Source organism: Suncus etruscus, chromosome 13, assembly GCF_024139225.1.
Source record: "Suncus etruscus isolate mSunEtr1 chromosome 13, mSunEtr1.pri.cur, whole genome shotgun sequence".
NCBI lineage: Eukaryota > Metazoa > Chordata > Mammalia > Eulipotyphla > Soricidae > Suncus > Suncus etruscus.
Genome location: NC_064860.1, coordinates 12,394,249 through 12,413,699, shown reverse-complemented (window position 1 = coordinate 12,413,699; position 19,451 = coordinate 12,394,249). Strand labels below are relative to the sequence as shown.

Sequence of the window (19,451 nt, the reverse complement as noted above, 5' to 3'; positions counted from 1 at the left end):
CAGTTGGAAAATTCATTTTGTGGCAATATTCAGACAATTTTCATTTAGCGGCATATTGAAACATTTTTCGGGATATACTCGTCGTATTAATTTTCAGTTGACTTTTTTTTTTGTTTCAAAAGTTGTCTTATATGCCAGAAAATACGGTATATAGTCATTCTTATTTAGTAATTTATTAATTTCCCACAATGTATTAAAGGCCTTAAAGTCTAGTTTAAAGAATTAGAGAGTATTTTTTTCATTTGCTTTTTGTCCATTTGTATTCCTTCTATGAGAAAGTGTCTGTTCATTTCTTCTCCCCATTGTAATGGGTTTGGATAATTTTTCTTGTTAAGTTTTGTCAGTATCTTATATATCTTAGATATGAGCCCCTTAATTAATCGGTGTTGGGTGAATAGTTTCTCCCATTCTGAGGGTGGCCTTTATTTTACAGTCACTATTTCTTTTGAGGTGCAAAAGCTTCTCAGCTTAATATAGACCCATCTGTTAATCTCCATTTTCACTTGTTTGGAGAGAGATGTTTCCTCCTTAAAGATGCCTTTAGTTTCAATGTCATGGAGTGTTTTACCTACGTATTGCTATACAAATCTTATGGTTCCGGGTCTGATATTAAGGTTAAATGCACTAGGATTTGACCTCTGTGCATGTTGTTTGAGTTCTAAGTTAGAAATCTTTGTATATATGGATAGACATAAAAACTATTATGCTTAATAAAATAAGTCAGAGGGAGAGATAGACACAGAATAATCTCACTCATCTATGGGTTTTAAGAAAATAAAAGACATTACTGCAATAATACCCAGAGATGATAAGGGCTAGAAGATCTGGTACACAAAATGAAGCTTGCCACCAAGAGTGATGAGTGCAGTTAGAGAAATAAGTCCACTAACAACGATCATGAGTAGTGATAGAGAGAAACAGAATGCTTGTCTCAAATACAGACAGGGGTGAAGGAAGATGGGAGAATGGGGCATTGGTGATGGTCATGTTGCATTGGTGAAGGGGGTGTTCTTTTTATGACTAAAATCCAACTACAAGCATGTTTGTCATCATGGTGCTTAAATAAAGACGTTATTTAAAAAATAAAGCAAAAGTACAAAAGTAAAATAAATAAATGAGATAATAATGAATTAGAAAATTAACTCAAATGACAGAATATATGTCTCACATGTGGAGACTTGAGTTGCATCCCCAGCAATGCATGGTTCCCAAGTAATGTTGGGCAAAGGTCCAGAGCAATCACCCAGGAGTAACCCCTGAGCACTGCCTATTAAGGCCCCCCAAGCAAATAAACTCAAAATAATTCACAGCTAGCATTTGTATTTTAGTACAGAATACTCCTGCTCCACACTTGGAATATGCAATTCCTTTTTTCTTCTCACTATTTTTATTATTCCTTCTAGAAAAAAATCTGTGTTCTCTCTTCTCTCTACCATTTCTTTTAAACAAAACCTCTTTTAAACAAAAATTATAAAGTATATTTACTTGCTACATACCTTTCAGTCTCAAAATGATTAATCACTTTTTGTACACAATCTATATGGGAATGCAAAAGATAAAAACATAAGCCTTGAGGTTCCGATTTAAATAGGATCAACTCTTATATAAATAAGTTCTTATTAGTTGTAGTCTCTCTTTTAATTTAAACATTGTGGTTACAAGGTTTTTCATATCAAAGTTATTTTATCCACAAATAAAGTTGTTCCATGATTGAGTTACAGTCACAATGTACAACAACTTTCACCAGTCTCTCTCTTTCCTTTCCTCTCTTCTCTCTATTTTATGACACTTTGTTTTGCACAACTGTTAACGAAAGGGTGGATACATGGCACTTTAGTTTCGTTAGCACCCAGTAGTGTCTTAAGACAACGTAAAAGGGACTTTATTTTTTTAACCTTAGAGGAAATTTTGACAGAATTTAATTGGTAAGCTTAAAGCATATGGAGTAATAAACAAGGCATATCTTAATGCAAACTTAAAATATATTTTACAATATTAAACATATTGGAGTGAGTCAGATAGGACAGTGTGTAGGGAGTTTAGTTTGCATGTGACTGACACAATTCTATACGCAGGATCCCAGATTATCTGGGAAATCAGCGTTACTAAGTGTAGTCATGAGTAACCCTGAGTACTGCTGGATGTGTCAAAAACAAAACCACATATATAAACATATATATATATATGTTATATATATTATACCTCTAAAATTAACTTCCTTATATTTAAGTCTTTTATGAGTTTTTGTATGAGAATAATCTCAGAAAAATTGAATTTAGTTTGAGCAAAGTTTTATCGGCTACTAATCCTGATAGGGTTCCAAACACTTTGTTGTCACATATGCACCCAAGAGACTCGTTTTTGCTGTCTTTTTTAAAAAGGGTTTAAAGTAATTTAGCATAGATTGAGTAATTCATAAAAGTTAGATTTCACAGTTCCATATGTTGAATATCCTATAAACTATCCTTTATATTGTCCTTTCAAGTCTTTTGCCCATTTTAAAATAAATTATTTGGAAGACTTTGTTCTTGAGTATTTCAGTTCTTTATGCAGTTTTAAGTGTTAGCCTCTAATAAATAGATGATTTTTAAATAATTTCTACAATTTAGGTTAAATTTTAATTTTGTTGATGGCTTCTCTGTTGTATAAACTATTGAGTTTGTTATATCCTCAAAATTTAAAGATTTTAACCTTTAATGTTGTTGTTCATTTAAATATCATTGTCAAAAGTAATGTTCAGTAATTAATTTGTAATTATATTTATCTCCTATGATTTTAAATCATACAGTCAAGTCTTATCCAAATTTGATATAATTTTTGAGTATGATGCAAAATAATGGTTGGTTTTAATTCACTTACATGTGACTATTCAGTTTTTCAGTGCCAAGTTTTAATTGTTGAATTATCATTTATTGAGTTTTTTATTCTAGGATTACCCTTTAGGCTTGGTTTAATAACAACCTTCAACAGATGCATTTGCTATTTAAATATTTTTAAGGAAATAAATGCATAAGAGTTTTACTTTATTTTTATCTGTTGAAATTTTGTTGAAATTAGGATATGAGAGAATTGTTTCTCTAGAGAACTTTCCATCTACTTTGGCATGATATACTAGTTTATTTTAGTTTTTTGAAATATATACATATAGATAGGTCTGGCAAGAAGTTTTCTAACTTTATCATTACATATGTTATTTCAAGTCTATTTTGCCTGAAGTGTTTCAATGATGAAAAAACATATTTTAAAGAGAAAACATTTTGGATAGGCAGATTGTTTATACTTCCTAAACTGTGTTGGCAAAAACTAAAATGATGTTATGCACACATTTAATCCAATCATTCATTGCAGGGCATTTAAATATAGAATTTGTTTTGTAAGAGAAAGTAGCAAAATACAATTTGGTTCATGTCTAGAAACTTTAAATGCATTGTTATTTAAATCTTTGTACTCTACAAAGTATTCCTAAATCACTTAAAATCGCCCTATTTTCTGTTCTTGATTATATCAATATTAAACGTGTGGTTATTACTAGAAAACATGGAAGTAAAACATGTTCTTTGGGCATTGAGAATGCCAGTCAAGCTATAATTGTGTCCTCTGCAATACCATGTTCTGTTTTTGATATCAAATTCATTGTGGAGTTTGAAACCAAAATAATAGTTGAAGCTAAATTTTACAAAATTGAAGCAGCAGTATTCTAACAAAATGATGGCTGTCGTGAACAAAAAGGAAATGTCTATTTTTGCTTTTTTTTCCCCAACATATACCTCAGTGGGAAAAAAATTCACATGGAAATGGACAACCAAAAATTTCTTTACATTTATGGAAAAATGCTTTCATGGTATTTAATTTTCTAACTCTTAGAAAACATTATGATACAGGAAAGGAGCATGTAACCATTTTATGTAGTCATAATAGAGTGCTCTTTAACATTTTGAAGAAAATATTCTTTATATATATATTCACATATGTAATTACTATAAGTACTGTGATTCCAAAATTGTTCACAGTTAAGTTTCGGGTATAGAATGTACACCACTCTTTACCAGTGAACATTTCTGACCACCAACGTCCGCAGTTGATAGAAAAGAATATTCTCAAAAGAGTAAAAGTAAAATTTAAGATAGCTTACTAGCAATAATAGTTCTAATAACCAGAGTGAACTGAATACAGAAATAATATAGACTATTCAAGAATTGCATAGAGCTCAGAAAGTGATTATAATATTTAAATTATTTAAATTAACTCACTTCAGTATAGAAATTTTAAGAAAGAAAATTCTTTATAAAGAAAGAATATTGTAAATTAATGAATAACAACAAATGTAAACTTAATTAAGGTTATAAACACAACTTTGAATTGATAAGAAATAGCATGAATTGGGCCAAGTGATAACACAGCAGTAGAGTGTTTACATTACATGTGGCAGACCAGCGACCAACCCAGGTTCAATTCATGTGGTCCCCAGAGCCTGCAGGAAGCCATTTTTGAACACAGAACCAGGAGTAACCCTGAGTGACACCAGGTGTGGCCCCAAATGCAAATAAACAAAAAGATCATAAATTATGAGTTTACAATATGTAGTATATGAAAAAGTTTCCATAAGATTATTCTTGGAATTGTTGTATATAAAAGTATTTCCTTAGGATTGTTCTGTGACTATTGCCCCGCCTAGCCCTTCCAGGTGGGGGCGCTGTGAAGTTGGCAATAAATAGCTAGATGGAGAGGGGAGAGGGTCCTTTTGCGAAAGATGCAGGCTGCAAGAGGATTCTCTCGCTCTCTTTGCCCAATCTTTTACGCCCTATCCTTCTTGTCTGTGTGGATTATTATTTGTTGCGGATAAATATTACCAAGGTCTCCCCCCGAAAGGGGACAAGGGGATGGGAAGTAATTTCTCATTCTGGGGACTGTTCTTGGATTCACAAATACCCAACAAAGGATTTAACAGCCCAGATAATTTACAACAATATATTTTTATTTTTAGAATACATTGTCTTAAAATTTCGTTCTTAAATTTTCCCTCAAGGAAGACATTACCCCCACCTCCAGGAAAGAGAATCCAACCTGAGAAAAAGAGCCAGGGGGGCAGAGCCCACATCCCAGCAACAGAAGCAGTGGCAGTAACTGCGGTATTGTTGCCTGAAAAACGCATCAGTGCCTCCTAGGTGAGCAAGACCCAGGATTTCTGGCCATGCACTCCTCCTAGCCAAGGAATCCCAGCATAGGACATAGAAAACACCACACTGTAACTGTGGCAATGTGGATTCAATGCAGGGCTCTAGAATGCATAGAGAATGAAGATGACCTGAAAAGTACCAACTATTTAACCTCTCACGAGGAATTTAGAGAAGTAACAGGAGGATGTTCATAGAATTTGAAGAAAGCATGGAACAAACTGAACTTCAAACTTAAATACACGGACTGAAAAACTTGGTAGGCATAATGAAAACCTCACTGGAAAGTCTCTCCAATAGAGTAAAGATAGCTGATAATAGAATCACTAGCTGAAAGATGTGTTATATAATAGTGTTGTAGAACAGAAAAGGTTAGAAAAGAGCCTTAAAACAAATGATCAGAAAACGGGAAAAGTTCTCAAAAATGGGAACAGACAAAAATAGAAAAGTATTTGATAAACTCAACAGAAACAACATAAGAATCATTGGAGTCCCAGTGAACAAGAAGAAACCCCCCTTGAAGTATAAGCTGTTGAGGTCATCAGTGCAGAGAAACTCCCAGAGATAAAGAGTGCATGCAACATGTAACTCCTGCATGTACAAAGAGTACCAGTCAAAAGAGATCCAAAGAAAAGCAACCAAGACACATCCTATTCACAATGACAAATTTCGCAGAGATAGAATGCTGAAGGCAGAGAGATCAAAAAGGGAAATTACATTAAAAGGAGCATCCCTAAGATCTACATTAGATCTGTCCTAAAAATTCCTAAAGGCCAAAAGACAGTGATGGGATATAGTGACAAAACACAATGAAAGTAATGCATCAAAATGAGTTCACACAGCCAGACTTACATTAAGGTTTGAAGGAAGAATATACAGCTTTATGGATAAATAACAGTTCAGAAACCTTACAGACTCAAAACCAGCCTTAAAGGATGAACTGAAAGCTTTACATTAAGACACAACAAACCAACAGAGACAACAAACTACTATAAAAGATGACACTAATTCCCATGACAATGATTTTTCTCAATATCAACAGACTAAACATCAATTAAGAGACATAGAGTATCAAAAATGGATCAAAAAGCTGAATCTAACATTCTGCTGTCTACAAGAAACACATATGAATAGTCAGAACACACATAAACTCAAAGTCAATCATTAAGGCAAACAACTATCCTAAAAAGCTGGAATGGTCATACTAATATCAGATGACTAATTTTAGATTATAGACTTAAAAAAAGTTATAAGGGACAATCAAAGGATATGTACAACAGGAAGAAATCACACTCCTAACCATATATGTACCCAATGAATGACCCAATGAGACAAAATCAGAATAAATCAAAAGATTCCTTGCCATAGCTACATTGTCCTGACACTTTAGGGAGTTTTCTGGACCCCCATAAAAGTAGGTTCAGGGTCTGGTGAAAAATGGAGAAACAGTAAGTTGTTGTGGTGAATCATAATTGTATATGTGTGTTTTTTGAATACCGCAGGGATGTATTTGTACTTGAATATTATGTGAAAGATCGCCTAAAGCTGCTTTTTGCAAGGTTAAACATTGACAATATTATCAGTAAGGGGTCTCAAACTCGCTGCCCATGAGCCGTTTGCGGCCCTCCATACAATATTTTGTGGCCCTGCCCTAGAGGAAACTTTTTTTGTTTTGTTTTGTTTTAATTGTTTGGGTCACACCCCCAATGTTCAAGGCTTACTACTGACTTTGCATTCAAGGATCACCCCGACTTTGCCTCCTGCGGCTCCCAGGTAAATTGAGTTTGAGACCCCCTACATACTGTTTGGTCTATAAGTTTCATCACAACATAAAATTCACAGGCCTTTAGTGTGGTTTACAAATTTTCTGGATAAGATCCAATTCGGAAACAGAGGGGAGTTGAGCCAGAGGCTTCTCTGGGATCCAAGGGCAAATTTTTCATCTCAAAGTTTTTTTTACTCCTAGGCTGGACCCTGTATGTCAATTCTGATATAAATTAAAAGATTAGCAATTTTGCTAGGTGTTTCTTTGAAGGGCTTTTTTCACCTGAGTAAGCAGACTGTTTAAAAATACAAACATATTTTAAAAGACTAATTTTATGGTGCTTTTCTGTTTTCTGTTTTGTTTTGTTTTGGTCTGATTTTTTGTATTATTTTTATGTTTTTCTTCCTTTTTCCCTTTCTTTTCTTAAGCTGATTTTTATAGCCTCTAGAAGGACTCCTCCCGTTTTTGCTTGCCTGAATTTTTGTCCCCCCTTTATTCCTTTTCTTTTCTCTTACCTTCGAACAGAACCACATAGATTGAACCATCTTGTTCTGCCTCACAAATTGAGAGGGAAATAATGGAGTGCGTCAAGACCAAACAGTCATATGAACATTGAGTAGAAATATTAAATAATCAGACTTAAACACCAAATTCAAAGCCAACCAGAACGGAATCAATACCCAGTCTACAACAAGCTAGACACAGAAGGGGCCACTTATACTAGCAGCTCAAGGGGGAGGGCAGAAAAGGGGGGGGCAGATATGGGATGCATGTTGGGAACAGGGATGGAGGGAGGACAACAATGGTGGTGGGAATGGTCCTGATTCAATGTCTCTATGTACGTAAAATATTACTGTGAATAATTTGTAATCCACATTGGTCAAAATAAAAATTATTAATAAAAAATGACTAACTTTACTTTGAGAATTACAAAGTTATAATTATGTTTCTTTCGATGATGATTTTTCCTGTAAAGTAATATTTAATCAAAGTCATATACTAAAGTCATCTATAGGTAAATGCTTAAGTATATACATATTTAGCACAGCAGCAGAGAAATTCTTATTAGGCCAAATAAATGTTCGCAACTATTGTTTGCAACTATTACTAAGTTTGAGAAATACCACCCTCACTTTTTAAGGAAGTGTCCTTTCTTTGAGGTCTTTTCTCAGCCATCTGCACTGGGGGAGAAAGTGTGCCTTTTGATTTTACCTTACTTTAAATTATGGCAGCAGTAATTCCTAGAAACAAATGAAAACAAATACAAATTATCAGAATTTGTGGGACACACCTAAATCAGTAGTAAGTGATAAATTTATAGCATTACACCAGGAAAGAAGGGCATCAATAAATACTCTATTAGCACAACATAAATACTTTAATAGTACAATTTATACAATTTGAAAGTGAGAGGATGGAGTAATAGCACAGTCATAGGGCATTTACCTTGCACACAGCTGAACCAGGATGGACCCAAATTCCATCCCTGGCATCATAAATGGATCCCCGAGCATGCCAGGAGTGACTTATGAGTGCAGAGCTGGGTGTTAACCCTGAGTGCTATCAGGTGTGGGCACCCCCCAAAAATTAGAAAGTTATCAAAAAATAAACCAAAAATAGGAGACAGAAAAATAATAAAGCTCACAGCAGAAATTAATTATTTGAAAATAAAAAAAATCTAGAAGATAAATGAAAGCAAAATTTGGTTCTTTGAAAAAATAAACAAGATTAGTAAACAACTAGCAAAAGTCACAAAAAAAGATGAGAGAAAAATCTGGTTAGCCACATCAACAAAGAGAACTCAAACCTCTCTTTAACACCATGCACAAAGGTCAAATCAAAATGAATTAAAGACCTTGATATTAGACCTGAAACTAAGATATATAGGTTGAGAGTGTTCAAAGAGGCAGAAGAGGGGTTGAAGAGATAGCATGGAAGAAAGGCATTTGCCTTACATACAGATGGACAGTGGTTCGAATCCCGGTATCCCATATGGTCCCCCGAGCCTGCCAGGAGCGATTTCTGAGTGTAAAGCCAGGAGTAACCCCTGAACGCTGCCGGGGTGACCCAAACCCAAAAACCAAAGGAGAATAAAACAAAAAACCAAAGAGGCACAAAATTGAGTATTAGAATAAGAACCCTTCAGGTCCTGTATAAGGAACATTTGTGGATTACAATATTTTTGGCTACAAGTCAAATGATAGATACTTTATCACAATATAATTACAACCAAGAATATAATGACCTCCATTTTTATAACTAGGAAAATCTTTCATAGTTAATTGGCAGAAAAAAAGAATTCAAGGGTCATTAAGATGTGGAATAAAAGAGATGGAAAACAAGGACAGAGCCATGTACCATGCCTATATTAGGTTTACTTTTGAAAATGTACAGATAAGAATATTTAAATTCTCAAATGTTTCTTTTAATTGTACTCTCTATATATTTATAATCTTAAAAATGATAACAGTTTTATTATAAGATGGATTATGGATTAGTGACTAAAGAATTTTTGCTGCTTCCATAAAATTCCAAGTATTAGAACCATTCAAGTACTCTTATTAACAGTACAATTTTAATTAATTTATTTATTTTAATTCTACATACTCTCTAAAAGTAGTGCAATGTTGGTTCTTTAAGTTTCATTCTGTAATCTAATTATTTTATTTTATAGTGAGGAGTTTCTTGATATTCACCAGAGTACAGTTGGAGTTCTAATTCATTTATTGATGTTGCTGGTCTAGTGGGTGTCTTTTAGATATTCATTGAAGCCAAGATGGTGGCTACTCCAACCTATCTCTTAATCTTAATGTTTATATATGTATATATATATATATATATATATATATGTATTTTAAATAACTGTTTCTAAGACATTTTTTAGGATGAGGATCTCACTGCTAACTCTACCTAAAATATAGACAATAGAAAATTGATGCTTACCCTGTTGTTCACAATTTAGGGGAAAATTTTCAACAGACTATATAGATGAAAGCAAAAATATTTGATGCGGGCTTAATCGAAACTATGCTTTGCTCATTCTTCAAGCTTTAAGATTGTCGAGAAAATCTAAGGGTGAAAATAGCTAGAATCTAAAAGGTAAAGAAACTTTGAGTTCTTTTTCAGCTAGGTTAAACACCTGAACACTGAAATTAGCCAAAACTATGTACAGAAGATGGTGAAGAATCTAAAATTCCTCAGGAACTGGAAAGAGAAATATATTGATAGATGGCAGAGAGAAAGAATAGAAAAGACAGCATAAGAAAGGTAGATTTATTAGTCTACCAAAGAGGCAATTTTTTTTTCATGAGAATGGTAGAGAACTGATTATACAGAGAAGTGGCATCAAAAAGCCATGGAAACTAAAAGACTATGAGATCATGTGTGGGATCTCTAAAAAAAACTTAGTGGTTCCAGAAAAAAAGCTACAAGTGAGAAATGAGGCAAATTTCAAAAGGGAATGTTAGGTAAAAGTTAAAGATGTGAAAATTACAGTTTTTTTATTTTACTTTTATATTTTTGTCATTAAAAATGTAGGATACGGAGTCTAGCAGGAGGAGGCTTGGCAAGCCCACGCCATGCCTGAAGCCTGCTTGGCCAGGCCTAGGGGGGGTGCGGGACTTGGGTAACCCCAGAACCCCTCTGCCGCCTTGCTCCAGATCTCCAGGGCTTCCCCGGGCCACACCACTGGGCAAGCCGGTGAGTTGGGTCCCTTGGTGGAGCTTGAAGGTACCCTAGGCCTTCCCCCACTATCCATGCGGCTCCTTAGGGAGGGTCTGGGTGGGGCTCTGAACCTTTGGTCTCCCAGCTTCTTGAAGGATCTCTCCTTCCTGGGAGCCGGGAGTCTAGCAGGAGGAGGCTTGGCAAGCCCACGCCATGCCGGAGGCCTCCTTGGCCAGGCCTAGGGGGGGGGTATGGGACTTGGGTAACCCCAGCACCCATCTGCCGCCTTGCTCCAGATCTCCAGGGCTTTCCCGGGCCACACGCCTGGGCAAGCCGGTGAGTTGGGTCCCTTGGTGGAGCTTGAAGGTACCCTAGGCCTTCCGCCACTATCCATGCGGCTCCTTAGGGAGGGTCTGGGTGGGGCTCTGAACCTCTGTTCTCCCAGCTTCTTGAAGGATCTCTCCTTCCTGGGAGCCGGGAGTCTAGCAGGAGGAGGCTTGGCAAGCCCACGCCATGCCGGAGGCCTGCTTGGCCAGGCCTGGGGGGGGTGCGGGACTTGGGTAACCCCAGCACCCCTCTGCCGCCTTGCTCCAGATCTCCAAGGCTTTCCCGGGCCACACGCCTGGGCAAGCCGGTGAGTTGGGTCCCTTGGTGGAGCTTGAAGGTACCCTAGGCCTTCCGCCACTATCCATGCGGCTCCTTAGGGAGGGTCTGGGTGGGGCTCTGAACCTCTGGTCTCCCAGCTTCTTGAAGGATCTCTCCTTCCTGGGAGCCGGGAGTCTAGCAGGAGGAGGCTTGGCAAGCCCACGCCATGCCGGAGGCCTGCTTGGCCAGGCCTAGGGGGGGTGCGGGACTTGGGTAACCCCAGCACCCCTCTGCCGCCTTGCTCCAGATCTCCAGGGCTTTCCCGGGCCACACGCCTGGGCAAGCCGGTGAGTTGGGTCCCTTGGTGGAGCTTGAAGGTACCCTAGGCCTTCCGCCACTATCCATGCGGCTCCTTAGGGAGGGTCTGGGTGGGGCTCTGAACCTCTGGTCTCCCAGCTTCTTGAAGGATCTCTCCTTCCTGGGAGCCGGGAGTCTAGCAGGAGGAGGCTTGGCTGGCACTGGTAATCTCTGTCCAGTCTACATTCTCAAAATCGCGCGGGGGCACAAGAAACATTAATAGTACTCTCACAAGAAACATTAATAGTACTCACTATCATTGAATTATGTTTTTATGTATGCAGAATGTCCATTTTGTACTCTGCCCTTTTGCATACCCCTTCATAAGTTCATATTTCTCTTTAACTTCTTTATCTCCTATCATCATTACTCCTTTTTTACCCTTTCTAACTTAAGTAGTATTGAGTCCTAATTCACAGACCAAAGTGGTGCCCTAGAGTTAACACCCACCCAACTATTTTAAAAGGCATAAAAATGACGCATATCTTTTCAACATTTTATGGGTGTTTTCTTTGACGGCTATAACTTTTGCTAAATACTTTCTTATACAGTGATGATCCCCCCCCCATGTTTTTTATCTTCTCTTTGTGAACTGCTCAATATGGAATTTCGTGTGAAAGAATCCCTCAGTTTAATACTTATGTTTTGAACCAAGTCATGGGTCTTGTTGGAAATGTTCTTATGCCCCCATATATCTGATAGCACCACGTGGCTTTATTACTTGTTTGCGTAGGCACACTAACATGGGAAAATACTATACATACTAATAAGTTCTTATCTAATAGAAATGGGAACACACAAATCTTGTAGTGCAATGAGACCTTACACCCTGAACATTGACATAAAGACCTGGCACAGGCCTCAGAAAAATGGGCATTCTCCATTTACCCCTTGATCTACAGAAGACATTTACAAAACATCCAAGGTTGTATATAACATCACCCGGAGGCATTCCTATACCAGGGACGACCCTACAGCTGCTCTGACATCGATCTACTCAAAAGAGACATCCCTTAACACTGAGAAGACAACAAGAACAATGACCTGCTTACTGGACAGGGCTTGCTGTATTGCCCCTTTATGGTGAGGTTTGTCTATAACATCACCTGGAAGCAATCCTCTACCACGGAAGACCCTACCACTGCTCAGACATCGTCCTGCTCAAAAGAGACTTCCCTTAACACTGAGAAGACTTAACAACAACAACCTGCTTACAGGACAGGGCTTCCTGCATTCCCCTTTCATGGTGAGGTGAAACGAGAAGGCACTCCACACCATGACTTCAATGTAGGACATGCAGATTCCAGAATCTTTAATACAGAAAATGAGACCGACAACAGAGACTGTGTGATAAGTGTGTTGGCGCTACAGACAATGTCTTGGAGCTAACGATAACTTTCCTGAGGCCTAGAGCTGGTCTTATGCCAGGAAACTTCAGGGGTAGGATCTCTTTGTATTTAGGCCAAGGCTATTCCTTTCCATGCCTCTCATATTTTGGTGGGCCTATGCAAACAACAATTGCCACTCTAACACCGTTTTTACTGTGCTCCTTTGACTCTAATCCTTAAAACACACCCACTTAAAATTTGAGGTTAACTTAAGCTAATATGCATGTACATGGAAATGTAAAAAATACTATGCCTCTAATGTTTAAGGAGTTACGTAAGTTTGATGGCTTTAGATTGCCTTGTGTGCTGTTAAGAAATATTATAATGTGCTACAATCTGGGGACTTGAGGGACAAAGTAATTGCACATGGATTCTGTTTTATTTATCTTAACTTTCTTTGGTGAAAGTTCAAAGTTAAGATATCAGCAAGGGGACTTCTTCTGATAATTATGTTATGGGTGATTGTCCTTCCACTGTAACTTTACCTTATCCTCTTTCTTTGCATCTTTTGTTCTTATAATTCATAATAAAAGAAAAAAAATGTAGGATACTTGACATATAAATAGTTGAAATAATAAATACAAATGTATATACTCAAATAAGACTTTATTGACAAGAGTAGAATTTCCTTCAAAAACATTTCATCGAATAACTCTACTACTTGAAATCTTTGTATACCTGGTAGTATTATAAAGTTGAAAGAGATTTAAAAAAAATAAACATTTTTAACAAAAAAACCCCTTTGAGAATTTTACCTTTCATTCTGTTGATGCTAAATTTGCTTCTTTAAAAATTTATTTTGGATATTAAGACAAATATTTTAAATTAAACATAGTATTTTCTGGATATACATTTGAACTACATAAGTATTCTCTTCAAAAATTCTGGAGGTCAGATGACTTCTATCAGAGAACTAGTAGAATCATAGCTAGGGCCTGTGGCCATAGTCATCTTTTATTGCATAATAATTACCTCAAAGCTGAGCACTAAATCCAGTCGCATTTTAACTATTTCTCATGACCTATGGACAAGGCACTCAAAAAGTCACACTGGAGTCTCCACATAATGTGTAGAAACACTTGGTCATAACACTGAGAGCTTCGTAACTCATGTGTCCATTGGGATGCTTGCATGTTTTTAATTGGAATTATCATGTATATTTAGTTCTCCTCATTAACCTGGTAAGCCAGTCTACACAGAAATAGAATTGAATCTGTAGAACTCACTGCACACAGGAAAATAAGCTTCGTGACTTTATAAAAACAAGCTAGGTTTAAAATTTCTTTTGTGTAGAAACAAATTTACTTCTCAGCTCAAATTAAGTGACTTTTATGTGATATAGCAGTTGAAATCAATTTCAGAGCTTCTTCGAATATCATTTAGAGCAAATATGCAGACATTTTCTTATTTAAAACCTGGAACACTGACAAACTCCAGCAGATTGGGTCTCACAGGCATTGAAACTGTGGGAACAAGCAGAAGCCTAAGATCTGCTTTCCATTTTTTTCGGCTCTCTAGAACTTAATTTGATATAAGGTAGCCATGCACTTAGTAAAATTTATTGGTTAAAATAAAGCTTTGGACTACATGGGAATTGCAGTTAACTGTTCTAGCCCACTTCCATATTTAAAAAAATATGATTTATCCTTATGATAATCATACTACTAAGTTAAAAAGAGGAATATAATAAAAGACAAGTCGGCATACATTGGCGAACTTTAGGAATTTTTAATTAACTGCAAAACAAAAATTTTACATTTCAATGTTAGTTATCTCAAAAAGTAATTTATCTATTCAAAACCATTATATTTCTCTTTCAATGAAAGAAGCAACCTGGTTTTTTCATGCTCTTTTTAATTATGTGGCTTTTTGTTTAACTAAGAAAAAAGAAAATATCCTTAACATAACTTTGAACAATAGCCCAGTTCAAGTAGCTTCCTTTAAAGCTTTGTTTGATTAAGAGTATTTTATGGAGGGGCCAGAAAGATAGTACTGGATGTTGCTTGCCTACGAACTCTCAACTCTGGTTTGATCCCTACCATGACATTGTCCCCTGAGTGCCATCACACATGACTATTGAATAAACAACAGGAGTAAACTCTGAGCACTGCTGATTGTGGCCCAAAACCCAAAAGGTAAAAAAGAGGGAAAATGCCGTAAAATATTAGCTATGTAAAAATATATGCTTAGGAAAAAAAAAAAGAGTAAAACATGGGTATGTTTAGATACATGTGTGTGTTTGGGAATTGGCCCAGGATATAATCTTGAAAATTCTTCTTACATGATAACAGTTGGCGTGAACTATATGGTCTAAAGATGAAGAATATTTTTATATTTATAATAAAAAGGAATTATTGGTCTCTTAGGAAAATTAGTTGCTTAATACTTGTTTCTTGCATCCCAAAACCTAAGTCTTACTCTTTACATCTTAAAGAAAAATATGCTGTCTCCCAACCAAAGCTGTAGTAGAAATAAATTAAATAAGGTACTTAGAAATAGTCTAAGGATGACTATGTAGATTTATAATAATAAATGATAAAATATTAAAACAATTACATAGATAATATTTATTGATTTATGTATAAATGAAAAATGTGAGATTGTAAGAGAATGGAAAATGAAAAATGACAATATTAGGAATTTTATGATATATTACTCCAGTCAGAAAATCTAACAGCAGAATAAAAGTCAGTTTATACAAAGGGTATTTTGTAACAATTTTCTAGGGTAGCAAATCTGAGGTAATTCCAGAATAAGAAAATTCTATAATTAGGTAAAATATGAGGTAAAACACGAGAACGGCTTCTTTTAGGGAACATTATAGTGGAAGTATTATTCATATTAATAAATATTTATAAATAAGATTTATTTTAGGATGTTTCTGTTCCTGTTTTCCTGTTCACTTTGGGGGACACTTTCTGTTCCCCGATATAATGTGCAGCTTGTGGGGACACTGTTGTCCCCTGATTAGGAATCCACCATGGGGGGACATTACTGTCCCCCAGATAAAGTTTAGTTTAGGAAATATTTATGCCTCTGTTTTGGCATGCACTTTGGGGGACACTTTCAGTCACCCAAATAATCTGTTAGCTTGTGGGGGACACTTGTCCCCCGGTTCAAATGCCACAGTTCTTCATAAGTCTTGGGCAATTTTTTTTTTTTTTTTTTAGAAATTCACGTCCCCGTGATTTCTATTGAGCCTATAAAGATAGGTTAGGAGACAGACCCAGGGCCCTTGCTGGGACCTTCGCGAAGATGTTCTACCATATCTCCTTGGAACACGAGATTCTGCTGCACCCGCACTACTTCAGCCACAACCTGACCAACACGGCGAAGCAGAAGCTTTTCATGAAGTGGAGGACACCTGCAAGGGCAAGTATGGCTTTGTGATAACCGTCACTCCCTTCAACAACATTGGTGCTGGTGTGATCCAGCTAGGCCAAGGGTTTGTCCAGTCTCCAGTCAAGTACAAGGCCTTATTTTCCGGCCCTCTAAAGGGGAAGTTGTGGATGCCATCGTCACCCAGGTTAACAAGGTCGGAGTCTTCACTGAAATTGGCCCCATGTCCTGCTTCATCTCTTGGCATTCCATCCCGTCAGAGATGGAGTTTGATCCTAATTCCAATTCAGTGTCCATCTGCGTGGACAAGAATGACATTTTTGGGATGGGCTCTCTGATGGACGCTTACTTGGGGCTTGTGAGCTGAGCGCTAGGGCCCCACTTGGTCCTTATCTTGAAGGTGTGGCTGTCATGCTTTTCCTATTGTTCAGAGATTTCCTTTGGCGCCAGGAAGGTTTCTATTGGCCCCAGAAAAGCACCTGGTCCTTCTTGTATCTTTACACACCCAGATGTTTTTATCTTTTTTTTTCTTTATTTTCTTTTTTTTTTTAAACTGTGTCTTTGACTATAAAATATTTTGATTTCTCATTAAATGTTTATCTTCTTTTAGAGTAGGTGGACCCCTCTTTGTCTGGCTTACTATTAGTGCTCACATATCTGTTTGGTCCTGGAACCCTCCCTTGTTTCCCCTTCTATTTAAGAGGCAGAGCTAGAAAAATCGAGGTATGTTGTTTTGTTTGAAGGCAAGAAAAGCCAGACAAAGAGGGGTCCACCTACTCTAGCAGCCCGGGGGGTGATGGTGGGGTATATGGGTTGTAGAAAGGGAACTGGAATGGGGGGAGGACATAGTTGGTGATGGGTATTCCCCTGATTAAATGTTAATATGTACCTAAAATACTACTGTGAAAGATAGGTAAGCCATTATGGAAAAAATTGTGTTTTTAATCAAAAACTTTCTTTGACTTAGTATTATTATTATATCAATTATATTATGTTATGTTATGTCACTATATTATGTTAAGTTACTTTACCTCATTATGTTAATCAATTTTGTCTCTTGAATAAATTCTAACAATAAAAAAAGAAAAAAATGTTTATCTTTTTTAATAAATGATATCTTTATTTAAAAAAAAAACCTCACATGTCCTATCCATGTAATTTCTATTCAGCCTATAACAGATTAAGACCATTTCAGTGGCTGGAGCCGTGAGAGCTACAGTTCACTCTCCTGGGGCAGGCTGAGCTCACACCCCAATCTTCCGACCTCTCCTGGGTGTTCCGGGAAATGGTGCCTTGCATTTGCAGACCTTCCTGGGGCAGCATCCACGGCCTTAGCCCCAGGGAGTGAGCTGCCTTGTTGTTGCTAGCCATTATTGGCCATTGAACATCAGATGCCTCTGTAAGGGGCTGGTGGTTGGCCCTGGGGTCAGGAGCCACCCAAAGTCTCTCTGGAAAGCAGCCTGCATTTGTTGACTGAAGCTGCCAGCTGTAGGAGTGGCTCCAGTGGCACAACCAACTTCAGGACAGCCAGTCTTCCTGGTTGAGATGACAGCTGGGTTTTCTTTGATTCGCCCCACCCCCCATACCTTAGTGGGATATGAGCTGGGTTTTCAGTGGCCAGCAGAAGCTTACCCAGCTGTTCTTTATATTGATGAAGAACAATTGTAGACGTCCTTTTCATCTGGAGTCCACATGAATGCTGAAAGGAGATTTTGGACTTTGTCCTTCTTTCCCTGCAGGATCTCGAGGGGTCTGGACATTGGGAAATTTCCACTTCAGTTATGTCGTGCGTGGAGACAATGCCATAGGGAACCCTCGCTGTGTGGTCCACAAAGAATTGGGCACATTTTTTAACAAAATTTCCGTGTGGCCTCCCGGTGTTCAGGGGGCATTTAGTGACCTGCACTCAAGCAGCCAATGAGGCCCAGAAATGCTGTGTGGGCCTCATTCTGTGCTCCTTGGTTTGGAGCTCCCCAAGGAGCTTGATGATCCAAGAAGGGAGACGGAGGGGAGGAAGGAGGAGAACAAGAGGAAGGAGGGGGTGGGAGAGGGTGGGGAGCAGGAGGGTAGGAAGGACATGGTGAGGTTAGATGATGGAGACCTCAATGGAGGAGGATCCATTCAGGTGGTAGAGCTTGGTGAATGCAGCCCAGCCCTTTCCGGTGCATGTCCCGGGGTTTGGTGTGGCCTGCCATCCCAGGATGGGTGGCTCCCTGAGGCATGCCGACCTCGGAGGCTGGGTGATAAGTGCAGGGTTTTTCCTCTGGCTCTGCCTCCACACCAGGTGTTGTTGGCATCTGTGTACAAGAGGTAGGGTGTGGTGTGCTTGTGCGGTGTCCTCAGGGAAGCCATTCCTCCCTCCTGGTCACTCCAGGGTGCCAAGCTTACCGAGGCCTCTTCATGCACTAGTCTGAGGGGCAGAGTCCAGGTGGGATGTTTCTCCTGCACATGCTTTCTGTGCTGCCAACTTAGTCTTCTTCTCCTCCTCCACATTCTGGACCATGTGACGGCTGGCCGCTTCTGAGCCGTCCTGCTCCACCTGCTCAACTCCTGCCACTAATCTCGCTGTGGGGAGGACCAGGGTCTCAGACACCCATGGAATTTGCAGCACATGGGGAAGGGGCTTAGGCACCTTCTCTGGGGAGCCTTGTCTCCTGACTCTCCAAAGGCGGCTGCTCACCCCTGGGCCCTTCCACTCACACTACTCTGAGATCTGTGGCAACTTGGCCAGCTGAGCCCACAGAGCCTCCTCCTCCACAGCAGGCACATGGATGTGATTCTAAAAGGGCAGGAAGAAGCAGGAAGGCAGAAAGGCTGAGAGGGGCAGGTCCCAGGCCACCTTGCCAGGAGCCCAAAACACTGTCTTTGTCTCTCTCTCCTCTCACTCCTCTCATTCCTTTCTCCTCTCTCTCCTTTCTCTCACCTCTCTCTCATTCCTCTCTTCTCTCTCCTCTCTCTTTCCTCTCTCTCCTCTCTCTCACCTCTCTCACCCCTCTCTCCTCTCCTCTCCTCTCCTCTCACTCCTCTCTCTCCTCTCTTCTCTCTCCTCTATCTCTCCTCTCTCCTCTCTCTCCTCTGTTCTCTCCTCTCTCTCTCTCTTTCTCTCTCTCTTTCAGGTTCAACAGGACTCTCCACCTCTACCTCATCATTTCTTTTCTTGAGACTGGACAGGAGCTGACT

General features: G+C 38.4%; 1 pseudogene; it reads left to right on the top strand.

The window, feature by feature from the left end:
• Positions 1–16,187: 16,187 nt before the first annotated feature.
• LOC126026005 (DNA-directed RNA polymerase II subunit RPB7-like) lies at positions 16,188–16,638 on the top strand (annotated as a pseudogene).
• The last annotated feature ends 2,813 nt before the right edge of the window (positions 16,639–19,451 follow it).